This window comes from Triticum aestivum, chromosome 2B, assembly GCF_018294505.1.
Source record: "Triticum aestivum cultivar Chinese Spring chromosome 2B, IWGSC CS RefSeq v2.1, whole genome shotgun sequence".
NCBI classification, from domain to species: Eukaryota; Viridiplantae; Streptophyta; class Magnoliopsida; order Poales; family Poaceae; genus Triticum; species Triticum aestivum.
In genome coordinates, this window is record NC_057798.1 from 609,372,849 (window position 1) to 609,391,421 (window position 18,573).

Here is an 18,573-nt window from a genome sequence, read left to right on the forward strand (position 1 = left end):
TTATAGACACAGTGAAAAACTGTTCGCCCGAAGATTTAGGACGAACGTGCCCCTGACCATTCTCCTTCTCACGACATGTGTCACCCACGTACTGTGTAGTGGAGATCGTGTACGATCGTGGGTGAATACAATAATGCATCGTGGGATGCGGAACAGTTTGAGCGGCAAAACCGAAAATTTGGATAAGATTTGTTTTAAAGTTTCGTTCGCAATTTCTTCAGCTGATAAGGACACAGTGAAGATTTTGAACGAGTTTCAAATAGAACGCACATGAAGAATTTGTGAATAGATTGGGTTGAGTATAGCATAGAGGGGGAAGGGTCCGATCACATTCACTTAGCAGAAGAAGCAACTTGAAGAAATAGCTATAAGTGAATGTTGTAGAGGACATAAACTCTTATATATATATATATATATATATATATACAGCCAATGAAGAAAAACAAAGGAAACATTGAAGATTTTGAAAAGTTAAAGAATTTGAAAAACTGAAGAATTTCGAAACTGAGAAAAAAAACTCAAATTGAAGATTTCCAACTTTTTGTGGTGGCGTGACCCACCGTATAAGAATGATGATTTCAGACACCGCGTACAATTGTCGTAGGGTTCTGAGAATCAAATTCTTCATTAATTTCTTCACACTTAGAGTGTTATTCTTCATTGATTGAAGAAAAACGTTTCTTCATGTGTTGCACATCTAAGTCATCAATTTTGCATAAGTGTTAGGATGTGTGCCCTTTTCAAAGAACATTCGAAGATTCTAAGATATTTAGCTCACACTGCAACTTGCTAAATCTCTTCTCATCCAAGGGCCTAGTGAAGATATCAGCTAGCTGTTCTTCAGTCTTCACGTGCTCGATGGAGATGTCGCCCTTCAACACATGATCACGAAGAAAATGATGACGAATTTGAATGTGCTTTGTCTTCGAGTGCTGAACTGGGTTGTGAGCAATCTTGATGGCACTCTCATTGTCGCAGAGGAGAGGCACATTCTTCACGTTGATGCCATAGTCCTTGAGTGTTTGCTTCATCCAAAGCAGTTGAGCACAGCAAGAGCCAGCAGCAATGTATTCAGCTTCCGCAGTGGACAGTGATACGAAGTTCTGTTTCTTCGAGGACCAACAAACCAAAGATCGTCCGAGGAAATGACAAGTGCCAGAAGTTGACTTGCGGTCCACATGATCACCAGCATAGTCAGAGTCAGAATATCCAATGAGATCAAAAGCAGAGCCCTTGGGGTACCATAATCCTAGTGTTGGTGTGTGAGCTAGATATCGAAGAATATGCTTCACAGCCTTATGGTGTGATTCCTTCGGTGCAATTTGAAATCGGGCACACATGCAAACACTAAGCATTATATCTGGCCTAGATGCACATAAGTACAATAAAGAACCAATCATGGAGTGGTATACCTTGTGATCGAAGTCAATACCATTTTCATCAGTGCACAGATGGCCATTTGTGGGCATAGGAATTTTGACGCCTTTGCAATCTTGCATGCCGAATTTACTCAGTACATCTTTGAGGTATTTCTCCTGAGATATGAATATGCCATTGCGCTGCTGACGAATTTGAAGACCTAAGAAGAATTTCAACTCTCCTATCATATACATTTGATATTCTTCACTCATCATATAGGCAAATTCATCACTATAATGTTGGTCAGTACAACCAAAGATAATATCATCAACATATATTTGGCACACAAACAGTTCACCATCATAAGATTTAGTAAAGAGAGTACGATCGAGTGAACCGGGTGTGAAGCCATTCTTCACGAAGAATTCCTTCAATGTATCATACCACGCCCGAGGGGCTTGCTTCAGGCCATAGAGGGCCTTATTGAGTCTAAAGACTTTGTCAGGATTCTTTGGATCTTCAAAACCTAGGGGTTGAGCGACATATACTTCTTCCTCAAGCTTACCATTGAGGAATGCACTTTTCACATCCATTTAATATAAGATGATATCATGATGGTTAGCATAAGCAAGTAATATGCGAATAGCCTCAAGTCTAGCAACAGGTGCAGAAGTTTCATCGAAATCAATTCCTTCAACCTGTGTGTAGCCTTGAGCTACCAGTCGTGCCTTATTCCTCACCACAAGGCCATTTTCATCTTGCTTGTTGCGGTAGATCCACTTTGTGCCAATGATATTATGCTTGCAAGGATCTGGACGTTTGACCAGTTCCCAGACATTGTTGAGCTCGAACTGATGTAATTCTTCTTGCATAGCCTGAATCCACTCCGGCTCCAGAAATGCTTCATCTACCTTAGTGGGCTCTGTGATAGAGACAAAAGCATAGTGCCCACAAAAGTTAGATAAATGTGAAGCTTTTGAGTGTGTGAGAGGACCTGGCGCTTCAATGTCATCGATGATCTTGTCAACTTGAACTTCTTTTGCAACGCGAGGATGAGCTGGTTGTCGTCGAGGTATTTGATCATTTTCCTCAGCACCATTGTCTTCAGCATTATCTTCAGGTGCATCAGCTTGACTTTCTTCGCGTACTGGAATGAATTCTTCAGAAAATTCTTCAGTAGGAATGACATCCTCAGTTGCCTTGAACTTGATAGAATCCTCAGGTGCTGGTTCATCTAACACAGAAGGTAGGTGCTCTCTTTGCGAGCCATTAGTTTCATCGAACTGCACGTCTACAGTTTCAACAACCTTGTGAAGAGCATTGTTGAAGACTCTGTAGGTGTGCGAGTCCTTTCCGTAACCAAGCATAAAACCTTCATGTGCTTTCGGTGCAAATTTAGAATTGTGGTGAGGATCTCTAATCCAACATTTGGCACTGAAGACTTTGAAATAACTCACATTGGGTTTCTTGTCAGTGAGGAGTTCATAGGCCGTCTTCTTGAAGAATTTGTGAAGATATACTCTATTGATGATGTGGCACGCAGTATCAATTGCATCAATCCAAAAATGATGAGGCGTTTTGTATTCATCAAGCATAGTGCGAGCCATCTCAACAAGAGTTCGGTTCTTGCGCTCCATGACGCCATTTTGCTGAGGAGTATAAGGAGCAGATAACTCATGAGTAATACCAAGTTCATCAAGATAGTCATCAAGACCGGAATTCTTGAACTCAGTTCCATTGTCACTTCTGATGTGCTTGATCTTCACACCAAAGTTGATTGAAGCCCTCGAGGAAAATCGTTTGAAGACTTCCTGCACTTCATGTTTGTAAGTAAAAATGTGTACCCATGTATATCGAGAGTAATCATCAACAATGACAAAACCATATAGAGATGCAGCATTTGTGACTGCTAAGTAATGATTAGGTCCAAAGAGGTCCATGTGAAGCAATTCGAATGGACGAGTAGTGGTCATGATAGTCTTCGCTGGATGCTTGGCCTTGGTCATTTTTCCAGCTTCACAGGCTCCGCATAAGTGATCCTTGAGGAATTTGACATTCTCAATGCCAATGACATGCTTCTTCTTCACAAGCGTGTGCAAATTCCTCATGCCTGCGTGACCAAGTCGTCGATGCCATAGCCAGCCTTCTAAAGCTTTTGCAAGTAGTCACACGGCTGGTTGTGGTCCTGTAGAGAAATCAACAATATACAAATCTCCTCTCCTAAAGCCTTCGAAGACTTTCGAATTGTCAGCTTCCATAATCACAACACAGCGATACTTGCCAAAGACAAAAACCATATCAAGATCACAAAGCATTGAGACTGACATGAGGTTGTATCCTAAGGACTCAACAAGCATGACTTTGTCCATGTGTTTATCCTTAGAGATCGCAACCTTACCAAGACCCAATACCTGACTTTTGCCTTTGTCAGCAAAGATGATGTGCTTCAGATGAGACGGTGATAAGGGAGCATCCATCAAAAGATTCTTGTCACTGGTCATGTGATTTGTACATCCACTATCGAGGACCCATTCAGTGGTTTTGGGTTGATCATCCTGCAGATGAATTAGTGTAACTTAAAATCTCATATGCTTCATCAATGAAGAATATGATATCAAGTTCATCAGATGAATTTCATCAAGCAGTAAACAGATATAGCAATAGGAGGACGTGTGAAATGGAAGTTCATTTCATCATGATTAGCTTGCGTCCTTTCAGGCAATTTTGTCAGGTCCCCAGCAAATTCTTCAGACGTTAAAGCACGTCTGGAGACCTGACCCTGCAGAAGAGATTAGTTCTTTTTCTTCACCACCCACATCTGAAGGGGTGGCAAAGAGTTCATCACTCTGCGAGCACCATAAGAGAATGGTGGCATAGAGGCCAAACCATTTCGTTTCACATAAGAGGGGTTAGAGTAAGCATATGAATAAGCAGAGAAATTCTTCGAGGACTTATGAACATAATGATTTGAAAAATAATGTGCATGTTCATAGCCCTTAGCTCTACCCTGCGAAACAGAGTTGTTAGCACGATGATTATCATATGAGGACTTTGATCCATTTGAGGAATTTGATCCACGTGAGGAATTTGGTCCATATGAGGACTTGGATCCATTTGAGGAATTTGATCCACGTGAAGAGTTTGATCTGGGGTTCCTGTTCTTCACAGGTGGTGTCATGAGGACATTCACCTGAAGACTTTCAACATAACTTTTGGGAACCCAGATTTTCTTCATAGGGGAACCGTTCCTGCAGTTAGTCCCAACATATCTAGCAAATACTTCACCATTCTGATTTTTGAACAGTTTATAGTTGGAGTCAAATGACTCATCAGAAGAATGAGAAGATTCACATGTAAAGCCAGATAAGTTAGATGGATCAACTGGAGGTCCCTTTGCAGCAACCCATGAGGTTTTGGGGTACTGCTCAAGTTTCCAATATGTTCCATCAGCATTGAGTTTCCTCTCAAAAGCAATACCCTCTTTCCTAGGGTTTCTGTTGAGGATCTGCTTTTTGAGCACATCACAAAGAATCTGATGCCCTTTGAGGCTTTTGTACATGTCTGTTGTGTACAATTCCTTCAGCCCTGCATCGTTAGTGATACTAGCAATGTCCTCAGATGAGGAATTAGTGATAGCAGAGGCAGGTGAAGAATTTGTAACCGTTGAAGCATTTGAACATTCAGGTGAAGAATTAGCAGATTCACGTTTAATGCACTTTAAGCATGGAGGAACAAATTCCTCCTGAGAAGCGTTGATTTGTTGAGCTAGTAATGAATCGCGCTCCTTCTGAAGATTTTCATAACTCACTCTTAGCTTCTCAAGATCTTGCTTTCTTTGAAGAAATTCATAAGAAAGTTTCTCATGATCAGATAAGAGAGTGTTATGATGACTTTGAAGGTTATCAAACCTAGACTGAAGTCTCTGAAGATTTTTAGTCAGGGCTTTAGTGCGATCCATTTCTTCACCTAACATATCATCAGTTTTATCTAGCAAGTTTTGAACCTTTTCCAAGGCATGTTGTTGTTTGGTTGCAATGCAAACAAGTTTGGTATAGCTAGGTTCAATATCATCATCAGATTCATCATCATCAGATTCATAGTCACTGAATTCAGATGAGGAACATTCGGTTACCTCGTCACCTTTTGCCATGAGACATGATGCAGAAGATGATGATTCTGGTTCGAAAGTCATCGTTTTGAGAGATTCCTTGAAGTCCTCAAACCAAGGATCATGATGGGTTTGATGACCTTCATAGACATCAGAGATTCGGTCCCAGATAAGCTTTGCATTGCAAAGATGCATAATGAGCCTGAATTGATTTCTGGATAGGCAGAAACAGATGATATCCTTCGCCAAGATGTCAAGTCGAGTGTACTTGCGAATATCATCAGCATCCGCCATCTTGCATAGATCAGTAAGACCAATCTCAGTGACGGTCCACAACTCGCTGTTCATTGCCATGAGGCGCTTCCTCATCATGGCCTTCCACTTGGGATAATCATGACCGTCAAAGATAGGGCATGTCACTTTCTTCATACCTGCGGTCGACATAACTAAAACTCCAGGCGGTTAAACCAAAGTCACACAGAACAAGGGAGTACCTTGCTCTGATACCAATTGAAAGTGCGTTATGACGACTAGAGGGGGGGTGAATAGGCGATTTTTATGAATTCTTCACTGAGGAATTTGCCGGTGAGGAAATTCCTTAGTGAAGAACTATTAGCAGCGGAATAAGTACTCAGAAGTAAGCATAACAGAATACAAGCATGGTCATCATGATGAAATGAAGACTAGCATAGAGTACAGAAAGCATAATCACAGGATAACACAAGATGAAGACAAACAGACTGAAGAAATTGAACTGAGGAAATTGAGAAAGTCTTCAGTCAAAGTCTTCAAACACAGATATGAACAAACACTCAACACAGTAATGAGGAAATGAAAGGGTTGAGGAAATAGAACCAGTTAGGTTGGTGAAGACAATGATTTGGTAGACCAGTTCCAACTACTGCCTCAGTTGTACGTCTGGTTGGAGCGGCTGAGTATTTAAACTCAAGGACACGCAATCCCGGACACCCAGTCTCTGAGCACGCAGCTCAGGACACCCAGTCCTCACCGTATTCTCCTTGAACTAAGATCACGCAGATCTCGTCCAATCACTCGTGGTAAGTCTTCAGGCGACTTCCAAACCTTCACAGACTTGGTCACTCGGCAATCCACAATTCCTCTTGGATGCTCTAGACCTTGACGCCTAACCGTCTGGAAGAAGCACAGTCTTCAAAGGTAACAAGCATCGGATCCACACAGGATAAATTTCTTCAGTGATGCTCAATCACTTTGGGTTTGTAGGGGTTTGGTTTTGGGTTTCCTCACTTGATGATTTTCGCTCAAAGTCCTCGGAGGATGGGTTGCTCTCAAATGACAAGTGTCAAGTTCTCTCGGAGCAGCCAACCAGCTAGTGGTTGTAGGGGGCGGCTATTTATAGCCTAGGGAGCAGCCCGACATGATCAGACATAAATGCCCCTCAATGATATGACCGTTAGGTGGATAAGATATTTTGGGACAGCTGGCGCGCAGCACAGCAACGGTCGGAAATTTGACTCTCAAATTCCTCAGGGCTATCATGTTCCTCACTGTGTAGGTAATTCGCACTGACGAATTCCTAACTCCTCAGTCAGAACAAATTCATCAGTGACCAGAAGAACTTCGTCTCTGTTACTGAAGAAAGTGACTGAACTGTATGAGATTTCCAAAGGCTTCACTCGAAGGGATTGGTAGGTGTAGGATTTTGAGGTGAGCATCACATGGAAATTTTTCCTTGGTATTTCCTCGACCCCCTTTAACAGTACGGTGTTTCCTATGACTCAAGAAAGAGAAAATGAAACTACGAAAACAAAAGTCTTCACGCTTCATGTTCCACAAATGAATACCAAGTCTTCAAGGTCACACCAATTTCTTCACTTTCAAAGTCTTCAGAAAGTCTTCAGAATATCAAAGTCTTCAGTTGAAGAACTTCATTTTTAGGGGTCGACTTTCTCTGTAAGTATCAAACTCCGCATAGACTTATAGACCTGTGTATACTCACAAACGCATTAGTCCCTTAACCTATAAGTCTTCAATACACCAAAATCACTAAGGGGCACTACATGCACTTACAATTGACCGCACAGGGCGGGGCGCGGTGCAGCGAGAAGGACGGCGCGGGGGAGCCCCATGCGGCGCGGACGAGCTCGGCGACGCGGTCGAGCCACTCTTCATAAACATCGTTGACTGGGCGGTAGCACAGGAGCTCGTTTGCCATGATGAGCGCAGCTCGAGCCTCCATGGCTGCACGGGGCGCGCGGGATGAAGAACCAGCCGGGGCGAGTGAGGGAGTGGCAGTGCAGCCGTCTCGCCTCATCGATGGATGCTGGGACGATGCTTGCTGCTCGTTCCCCGCCGGGCCGATGGCGGCGTTGACAGCGGGCGACGGGGAACGACGGGGGTGGCTGCCGACGGGGGCCGTTTGGGCGACGCGGGAAGCGAGAGCGGCTCGGCTCTCGGCGCGGGCCTGACGAGCGTCTGACATGGACGCGATGGTCGGTGAAGAACAGGGCGGCGGAAGGCGAATTCCGGCGCACCCCTACCTGGCACGCCAAATGTCGGATTTCGGGTTCCGGCAGACCCTCTAGGTTTGAACACTGGGGTGCGCGCGGAGATTTCACCCTCTGCCTACCTACACCTCACCGCCTCGCTATGATCTAAGCAATCAAAGGAACAACACAATAGACACAGGGTTTATACTGGTTCGGGCCACCATTGTGGTGTAATACCCTACTCGAGTGTGTGGTGTGGTGGATTGCCTCTTGGGTTGATGATGAACAATACAAGGAAGAACAGCCTCGCAAGGGTCTGTCCTTGGCTAGTGCGATGAACTGCTAGGGGGAGTTCAGTCACTCTCTCTACTGGTTTCCTGGTGAGGATCCTCTTGTTCGTCTATCTTGTGGTGGCTAGTCCTATTTATAGGCAAAGGCCCTAGGCCTCTTCCCAAATATTGAGCGGGAAGGGCGCCAACAATTGGCCATTTTGAAGGGGAACATCTAGTACACTTATCCTGACTAAAGTTGGTCCTCGCCTGCTAAAGGCTCTGGTGGTGACGCCGTCTTGGGCTCCACGATGACCTCCATCCTGCCGTTCTGCTGGTCTTGGTCTTCTTGCACCGAAATGGATGCCTTTGCTTGATGCTCTCGCCTGCGCTTGCTCCCTTTGCACCAAAGAGGAAAGAAGGACACTGCACAGGCCGGCGCCCGCCTGGCGCCCTTGGTCGTCATGGCTTGCGTCATGGGCACCTCGCGAGGTACCCCGCCTTGATCTCTCCGCCTCCTCGCGAGCCAGCCTGACGAGGCCGCGCCTGAGGAAGCCTCATGTTGTCCGCCCCGCGAGGCTTGGCCCCTCGCGAGGGTCTTGAGCTCGTGCTGATGAAGATTGGCCATGCTGGGCCGCCCCTTGAGCCACGCTGCAGGCCGCAGGCAGGCAAGTCTGGGGACCCCCGTTCCCAGAACACCGACACGCACGGCACTCCCGAGGGGAGGCGTTGCGATGGTGCCGGACACTGACCTCTGAGCTCCCTGACATTGATACGCCTGTGGGCCGCCCTCAGTTGTTGATCACCAACGCAGAGCATAGTGCTTCCGTATGTACGGGCATAGCCGCTCCTCGGCAGTGTCGTCAGCCAGCACGGAGCATGGTTCTTCCACTGGTGCGTGGGAGGGGGCTCCCCTTCGGGAGGAGCCCCCGGGGCGTGTACAGCCCCGCCCTGACACGTGGCGGACACGGTAGGGCTAGGAGAGGTGTATCTGGGCACCCGTGAGCTAGCGCGGGACTCATGAGGCCCTACCTCGAGGCGGGTTGCTCCTGGCTCTGGGCCTTTATCAATGGTATGTTCCTGCAAGGTGGTAAGAAGGCAAATGCTCTACATCCTCAGGTCCCGGCCCTCGAGCGAGCTCAACCGCCGCTGGTATGCCAGGTCGCGATGCCGCGGGTCAAGGCCAGGGGGTGAGGGCTGGAGAACCAGTAAGAGCCCATGAGTCACGATGCTCAGGCACCCCCCTTTTAACGTGCAAGCGCTTTGCATGAGAGTGGAGAGGTCCGCGATAAGTAGCAGATGATAACCATGGGAATCAGGTTAAGTGCGGAGCAGCAAATCCATTTAGATAGATGCGGAAAAAGCAAACGCCACTAGGTCAGGCCCGAGCGGCTTGGGGATAATGCAGCCCGAGGGGTGCCCCCAATAAGGTAAGCAAGAACATGAGCAAAACAGATACATGCCGCAGGGACAGACCCTTGCGACCTGGGAATGATGTAGCCATGTGGGCGCTCCTAGCTGAAAATGGAACTTGAAAGATGTCACCTGATACCGTTGGAGACGAAGGGATGCTGAAGTAGCGGACGACGCGTGGTGAGGAAGCCGATCCTCACGAGCTCCTGGGACCAGGAGCCTCGGGAGGCTCCGGGGGCATAGGTGGATCTTCGAGGGCCATCTCCATCTCCGCCAGGACCGCACGATGCCTGACCTCCTGAGCCTCCAGAATGCTCCTCAGCAGGCGCTGATGAGCGGCAACTGCGTTCGGTAGGCCGAAAGGCATGCGAACGTAGCTATGAGGTGGATCCTCGCAATGCCCCACGCGCGAAGGCCAGAGGCGCTCCTGAGACGTGGCTCGATTGAGCCCTGGCACATCGATGCAGACACGCAGCCCGCCATCCTCGCATGGATGGGGGGTTGCGGCAGGTAGGCGGCAGCTGCCACGCATGACTCTTGACTCTTGTAGCTCCTAAGTGTTTCTCGCGATGAACTCCTGAGGGTTTGGCCCTCCTTGCCTCATACCTTCTTGAGGGAAACGCGCCTTGAAGCACGCCTTCAAGTGGTGCCCGAGCGCCTCCCTCGTGAGCTTGGAACAGTCGGTGGCTCTCCAAGAAAGAGCCCCCGAGCCCTGCCCGAGGAGGGCGCTGGGCGCACCTTCCTATGCGACAGAGGGTGGCGCCCCCTGAACGGGCGTGAATCCTGATGCAACGCCTTCGGGGGTACCCGCCTCCTGATGGCTTGGGCCAGGCAAAGCCTTCTCCTTCTTAGGGACCGCCTCGGGAAGTCTCCGGCTCCTGTGATATGGGTCTTTGATTGCCGCAGCTTGGAAGGCATGCTCGAGAGAACACACTGCATCCCTTTCCTCACAGGGTACTATGATGACTCCACCGCTTCCTGGCATCTTGAGGACATTGCAGCCATGGTGACTCACTGCCATGAACTTGGCCAGGGCTAGGTACCCGAGGATGGCATTATATGGCAGGCAAATGTGGGCAACGTCGAAGTAAATGAACTCGGTGCGGTAGTTGTTGCGCTGCCCAAAGGTGACTGGAAGGCGAACCTGCCCTATTGAAATGGTGGAACCGTCAGTGACTCCTGAGAAAGGCTTGGTCAGCTGAAGCTGATCATATGGCACTAGGAGATTGTTGAATGTCTCGACGCACAGGATGTTGAGTCTTGCTCCACCATCGATGAAGGTCCTGGTGACTTGCACATTGCTGATGACTGGGGAACAAAGCATCGGGAGGACTCCATCCGTTTCTGCGCACTTGAGCTGATCCGCTGAGCTGAACGTGATAGCGCACGCAGACCACCTAAGAGGGCGCGTGGCCTCAAGCTTGGGGAGGACTGCATTCACCTCCCGAGCAAACTGCTTGAAGATGCGCTGTGAGGCTCGGGCCTGGGCGCCGCCCAGGATGCAAGCGATTGCGCGCGGCTCCTGGAAGCCCCGAGCCCCCTCGTCCTGATGTTGGTCTTCATTCCTCCTTGGCAGTGGTGGCAGAGGAGGGAGGCCTACGTTGCCGTGCGGGCGATCCTCACGAGGCTGATCCCTCTAACCTCCCTCGCGAGGCTAGTCCTGCCAGCGGTCCTCACGAGGTCAGTCACGCCACCCTTGGCAAGGGCCACGGTCTTCCCACCGTCCTCCACCTCTTCCTCCTCCTCGGCCATAGCCCCGATCGTTGCGCTCGGGACGTCGGCCGATAGCCCATCTCGTACGGCTCTGAGCTCTTGGCATTCGTTGGTGTTGTGGGTGTGGAGGTCGTGGTACACGCAGTACCGGCTACCCTTGGAGGACTCAGGCTGATCCCTGCCTCGCTTGGTGTTTGGCTCTGCTGCGAGCACAACAGCTCCCTTACGCTTCACGTCCTTGACCTTGGGCTTCTTCTCTTCTGGATCGACAGCCGGAAGCTCGAGGAGGGAGAGGCGCCCTTCCTCAGCCTTGGCACACTTCGTCACCAAGTTGAACAGCTCCAGGGATGTGCACAGGTCTTCATGGATTGCTAGATCCTCTTTCATCTTGATGTCACGCACGCCATCGGAGAAGGCTGAGATGATGGCTTCCTTGGTCACCCTGGGGATCTTGAGGCGAGCATTGTTGAAGCGCTGGATGTACTTCTGCAAGGTCTCTCCTGGCTGTTGATTGAAGTGGCGCAGGTCACTCATGGCCGGGGGCCGGTCACGAGTGCCTTGGAAGTTGGCGATGAAGCGAGTGCGCATCTCATCCTAGGAGGAGATCGTGCCAGGAACCAGGTTCAGGAGCTAGGTGCGGGCACCGTCCTTGAGCGCCATGGGAAACCAATTCGCCATGACCTTTTCGTCCCTGTTGGCGGCTTCGATGCCCGACTCGTAGAGCTGTAGGAACTCCGCGGGGTCTGCAGTGTTGTCGTAGCGAGGGGGCAAGTCAGGCTTGAACTTGCCTGGCCATGCGACACTGCGTAGCTCGGGGGTGAAGGCGCGGCAGCCTGCGGTGGCCACTGGAGCCCTTTGCTGGTGCTGAGCTTGCTCCTGGAAATTCCCACGCGCCGCCGCTTGGAGCAATGCGGGGTCTTGACGTGGTGGCGCAGGGATGCGGTCATGGCGCATCGGTGCTGGGAGCACGCGGGCACCTTCTTGGGGGCGAGGGATTTCTTGACAACTCCTCTCTTGTCGCGCAGGCACCGGACACGGTGGGTCTTGTCTTGGGGTCGCGTGCCTTGGAGCCAAGGCGCCTTCTTGGGGAGGAGGTGGCGGAGGCACCTCTTGATCCACGCCTCCTGCGCAGGATGAAGGGCGAGGCAGCGAGAGAGATGGCATAGGAGAGCCCCCTGCGGCGCTAACGAGCTCGGTGATGCGAGCGAGCCACTCGTCGTAGAGGTCGTCGACGGGATGGTAGCGCAGGAGCTCACGTGCCAAGAGCAGCACAGCATGCGTGTCCGTGGGGGCGCGACGGGCGTAGGAGGACGAACCGGCTAGAGTGAGCGACGGGGTGGCGGTGCGGCCTTCCCGCTGCACCGAAGGATGCTGGGACGAGGCCTGCTGCTCGTTCCCCGCCGGGCCGGTGGCGGCGTTGGCGGCAGGCGACGGGGAACGATGGGGGCGTCTACCGACGGGCACCGTCTGGGCGACGCGGGTGGCAAGACCAGCCCGACGCTCGGGGCGAGCTTGACGAGCGTCAGCCATGGATACGATGGAAGATCACACGCGACTAGCGGAAGAAAGATTCCGGCACACCCCTACCTGGCACGCCAAATGTCGGATTTCGGGTTCCGGCAGACCCTTGAGGTTCGAACTCTGGGGTGCGCATGAAGATCTTTCCCCTACTGACTCGCATCTCGAGGCCTCGCAAGGAATCTAGGCTAGAAAGAAGAACACACAAGGGACACGAGGTTTATACTGGTTCAGGCCACCATTGTGGTGTAATACCCTACTCCAGTGTGTGGTGTGGTGGATTGCCTCAGGGCTGATGATGAACAATACAAAGGGAGAACAGCCTCGCGAGGGGCTGTTCTTGAGCTGGTGCGATGAACTGCTTTGGTGAGTTCAGTCGCCTCTCTCTAGTCTATGCACAATCTGATCCTCTATCGATCGATCTCTCCTCCCTGTAGTGGCTAGTCCTATTTATAGAGGGAGGCCCTGGGCCTCTTCCCAAATAATGAGTGGGAAGGGCGCCAACAATTGGCCATTTTGAAGGGGAACATCTAGTACACTTATCCTGACTAAAGTTGGTCTTCGACTGCCAAAGACTCTGGTGGTGACGCCGTCCTGGGCTCCACGATGACTTCCATTCTGCCGCTCTGCTGGTCTTGGTCTTGTTGCACCAAAACGGTAACCTTTGCCTGATGCCTTGGACCATGCTTGCCCCCTTTGCACCAAAGGGGAAACAAGGACACTGCGCAGGTCGGCTCCCGCCTAGCGCCCGCCTGGTCTCGATCGTCATGGCTTGCATCACGGGCTCCTCGCGAGGTGCCCTGCCTTGATCTCTCTGCCTCCTCGCGAGCCTGACTGACGAGGCTGCTCCTAAAGAAGCTTCCTGTCGTCCGCCCCGCGAGGCTTGGCCCCTCGCGAGGGTCTTGAGCTTGAGCTGATGAAGCTGGGCTGCACTGGGCCTTCGCTTGAGCCACGCCGTAGGTCGCAGGCAGGCAAGTCTGGGGACCCCCGTTCCCAGAACGCCGACACCACCTGAGGGAGTCCTGGACTAGGGGGTGTCCGTATAGCCGAACTATCATCATTGGCCGGACTCCAAGACTATGAAGATACAAGATTGAAGACTTCGTCTCGTGTCCGGATGGGACTTTCCTTGGCATGGAAGGCAAGCTTGGTGATACGGATATGTAGATCTCCTACCATTGTAACCGACTCTGTGTAACTCTAGCCCTCTCCGGTGTCTATATAAACCGGATGGCTTTAGTCCGTAGGATGAACAACAATCATACCATAGGCTAGCTTCTAGGGTTTAGCCTCCTTGATCTCGTGGTAGATCCACTCTTGTAACACACATCATCAATATTAATCAAGCAGGACGTAGGGTTTTACCTCCATCAAGAGGGCCCGAACCTGGGCAAAACATCGTGTCCCTTGTCTCCTATTACCATCCCCTAGACGCACAGTTCGGGACCCCCTACCCGAGATCCGCCAGTTTTGACACCGGCATTGGTGCTTTCATTGAGAGTTCCTTTGTGTCGTCACCGATAGGCTCGATGGCTTCTTCGATCATCAACAACGACGCAGTCCAGGGTGAGACCTTCCTCCCCGGACAGATCTTCGTGTTTGGCTGCTTTGCACTGCAGGCCAATTCGCTTGGCCATCTGGAGCAGATCGAAAGCTACGCCCCTGGCCGTCAGGTCAGATTTGGAAGTTTGAACTTCACGGCTGACATCCGCGGGGACTTGATCTTCGATGGATTCGAGCCACAGCCAAGCGCGCCGCACTGTCTCGACGGGCATGATTTAGCTCTGCAGCCGGACAGTACCCTGGAGGCCGCACTCGAGCCCGCTCCGATCTTCAATTCGGAGCCGGCCGCGGAGATCGAGGACGGATGGCTAGACACCGCCTCGGGGGCTGCAACCTCTATGGTGATAGAGCCGAACATTGACCTTGTCCCTCATGAAACTTGTGACTCCGAGGTGCCGGACTCCTTGCCGGACTCCGAACCTCCCGCGCCCCCTCCAATCGAATCCGGTTGGGCGCCGGTCATGGAGTTCACCGGTGCGGACATCTTTCAACACTCACCTTTCGGCGACATCCTGAGTTCGCTAAAGTATCTCTCGTTATCAGGAGAGCCCTGGCCGGACTGCGGTCAGGACGGTTGGGATGCGGACGATGAAGAAATTCAACACCCACCCACCACCCACTTAGTAGCCACTTTCGACGATATAACCGACACGCTAGACTTCGACTCCGAAGACATCGACGGTATGGACGACGATGCCGGAGACGACCAAGAACCAGCGCCTATCGGGCACTGGAAAGCCACCCCAACTCACGACGTATATATGGTGGATACACCAAAAGGAAGCGATAATGAAGAACAACGGGACGTGGCGAAGGACAACTCCGCCAATAAACAACCAAAACGGCGACGCAAGCGCCGCCCAAAGTACCGCCTCGATAAAAATGGCACCCATACGGACCCGGCCCTAGAGCAGGGCGAAGCAGTGGACGGCGAACATGCCACCGAGCAACCATCCGAACCGGATGAACTGGACAAGCAACCCATCCCCGGCAAAAACAAGAGCATAGCCGACCTCACGCCGAACATATCGCCAGAGCATAAGAACCTTCATAAAAGGCTCGTCGCCACTGCAAGAAGTTTGAAGGAGAAAAAGCGGAAGCTCAAAACAGCGGAGGACGCACTTAGAATGAGATGGAGCAAAGTACTCAATACCGCAGATAAATATGGCGCTAGTAATCAGGCAGAAAGCTACCCGAAGCGCAAGCTGTTGCCCGAATTTGACGAGGAGGCCTTAGAGCCCCCGCAGTCAAAAAAGAAAGAGGCCGCCTGGCCAGATAGATGACCAGATGACAGGCTAAGAGCAGCAAGGGGCGCCGCACACAAGCCGGCATGCGATCTGCATAAAGATCCTCGGAAAAAGGATGACCCGGTCAGGTCTATCTATGGGCCAAAAAAGAAGACTCCAGGAAGCAACACAACCCGCCGAGCGTTTGAAGACAACAGCACACCCAAATACAGGGGCGCTGCACACCCACTATGTTTCACCGACGAGGTACTGGATCATGAATTTCCAGCGGGATTCAAACCCGTAAACATAGAGGCATATGACGGAACAATAGACCCCGGAGTCTGGATTGAAGATTATATCCTAAACATACATATGGCCACAGGAGACGATCTCCACGCCATAAAATACCTACCCCTCAAGCTCAAAGGGCCAGCTCGGCATTGGCTCAAAAGCCTCCCAAAAAATACCATCGGAAGTTGGGAAGAGCTCGAGGATGCGTTTCGAGCAAATTTTCAGGGGACTTATGTCCGCCCCCTAGATGCAGACGATTTAAGTCACATAACTCAACAGCCCAGAGAGTCAGCACGCAAATTCTGGAACAGGTTCCTCACCAAAAAGAACCAAATAGTCGATTGTCCGGACGCCGAAGCCTTAGCAGCCTTTAAGCACAACGTCCGAGACGAATGGCTCGCCAGACACCTCGGCTAGGAAAAACCAAGAACAATGGCCGCACTAACAAGCCTCATGACCCGCTTTTGCGCAGGGGAGGACAGCTGACTGGCTAGATGCAGCACCAGCGACCCGAGTACATCCGAAGTCAGGGATGGAAATGGGAAATCACGACGCAGGAAAGATCAGCGCCGGAATAAGGAAAATGGCCCAAATAGCACAGTGGTCAACACCGGATTCAAAATCTCTCGGCCGAATAACAAAACACTGCCCCTCAAGGACAACAGGGACGAGCTATCCAACCTAAACAAAATTCTGGATAGGCTATGTCAAATACATAGTACCTCCGGGAAGCCTGCAAACCATACCCACAGAGATTGTTGCGTCTTCAAGCAGTCCGGCCGACTTAACACCAAACGCAAGGGGCTCGACACACAAAGCAAAGACGACGACGAACCCCACAAGCAGCACGCCGGAAAACAGAAGACTTTCCCACTAGAAGTCAAAACAGTGAACTCACTTCATGTGATAACATGAAAACACGGTGCAGCACCTGCCATACCAGGACACCGTCCGCAAAATGGGAATAGACCCTACCAAAATTCGCCGTAGCAGCACTTCCTTCAAAGGAGTGGCGCTAGGCCTTTAAGCCAATTAAACAGGCTCTGTACCACTAGAGGTTGTGTTCGGTTTATCCGACAACCTCCGTCGCGAAAAGCTCACTCTCCATATCGCCCCATTCCACAGTGACCCTCAAGCACTACTGGGACGCGAAGCTTTCGCCCGCTTTAACGCAATAACACATTACGCGTCTCTTACGCTTCAAATGCCCGGTTCACGCGGCATAATCTCATTAAAGAGTAACTCCGAGTGTTCCTCGACCACGGAGAACGTGAGGCCGCCTTGACAGCCACACACTAATCCGACCTTGCAGGTCAAAGCCCCTAAAAATAGGTCATTCAGACCTCGGACACGGTTAGGCGAGTCCGGCATAAATAAACAAGGGGCTTCCTAGCCGCATACCCCTTTACAAGGGGCTGCGCGTATAAATGATGAGAGCCAATAAAGCTCAACTTTATTCATCTTCCAAATTATACTTTATTTTCAATACATTCTTCGCATGATATTTCTTCCAAACTAAGTCCTTCTCTTTTACAGATGAAGCACGTGCTACACCCGTCCAGGATACAGCACAATGGAGACACAGGCGCAGACGTGCAGCAGGGACCCATTGCAAGGATTCTTTTCAGATTAAGACCCTACGTAAACCTTTCTTACTGTCTCTTGTTGATACACATCCCCCGGTTTTTTACCATAACCGAGGAGGAGGCTGGCGTTTTGGCATCGGCCGCGTCAGAAGTTCCCGCCTGTACCTGGACACTAGGGGCTTAGGGCATTGTTCCGCCCGGTATCATAAAGACCGAACACCTCAGGGAGTGTTCGGTGTCTCGAGTTAGGCCTTATATGCATCAGCTCCGAATCATGTCTTTGGTCAAATGTTGGGTTTGCCCGGCTCCTGTGTTTTGTTGCCTTATGTTCCGCTCCATCGGCTAACGCGGCACCAGGAGAACTACTACGATTGTGCCCCGGTTCGGCCGGGCGAGCACCTCAGTAGAGAAAGCCGAAAACTGACTGTCATGATATAGCGAGAGACTGGTCAACCACTCGATCGACTATTGGAATGTTTAGAATTCCTCCGCTTTGACGAAGGACCGCTTCCCGGTCAGGCACATACGCGCCCCGAGTTCAGAGAGCGCGGTGCCTCTAGGGGCTATATAGTAGCCCCACCATCGAGCTCCTATGGCTAAGTGAAAGTGATAAAGAATTATAGTCCGGTTGCCTAGTTTGCTATGCTATCACCTCCTTCAAAGGACCAAGACGTTGGATTAAGTGTGAAAAAGCGCTTTTCTTTTTTGCAAACACCCCCGCACCATGTGCGTGGGGGCTGAAGCCAAAGACTGCAACTTTCAGGTTATTCATACATATACGGCCGCACAGGAGATAGTTCAATACTTGAACGCACAAGTATAAAAAGCTATTGCATTATAAACATGATCTCACAAATCATACACGTCATTTGAACATGACATCTTTCGAGCACTGCGACTCTATTAAACGAGCGCCCTGCAGGACTTCCTCAAAATAGTGCTCGACGGGTAATCGGCTCTTGTCCGAACCCCGAGACGCGATAGCGGTGGCATCCATGTCCGCCCAGTATGTCTTCACACGGGCGAGAGCCATCCATGCACCTTCTATGCATGCCG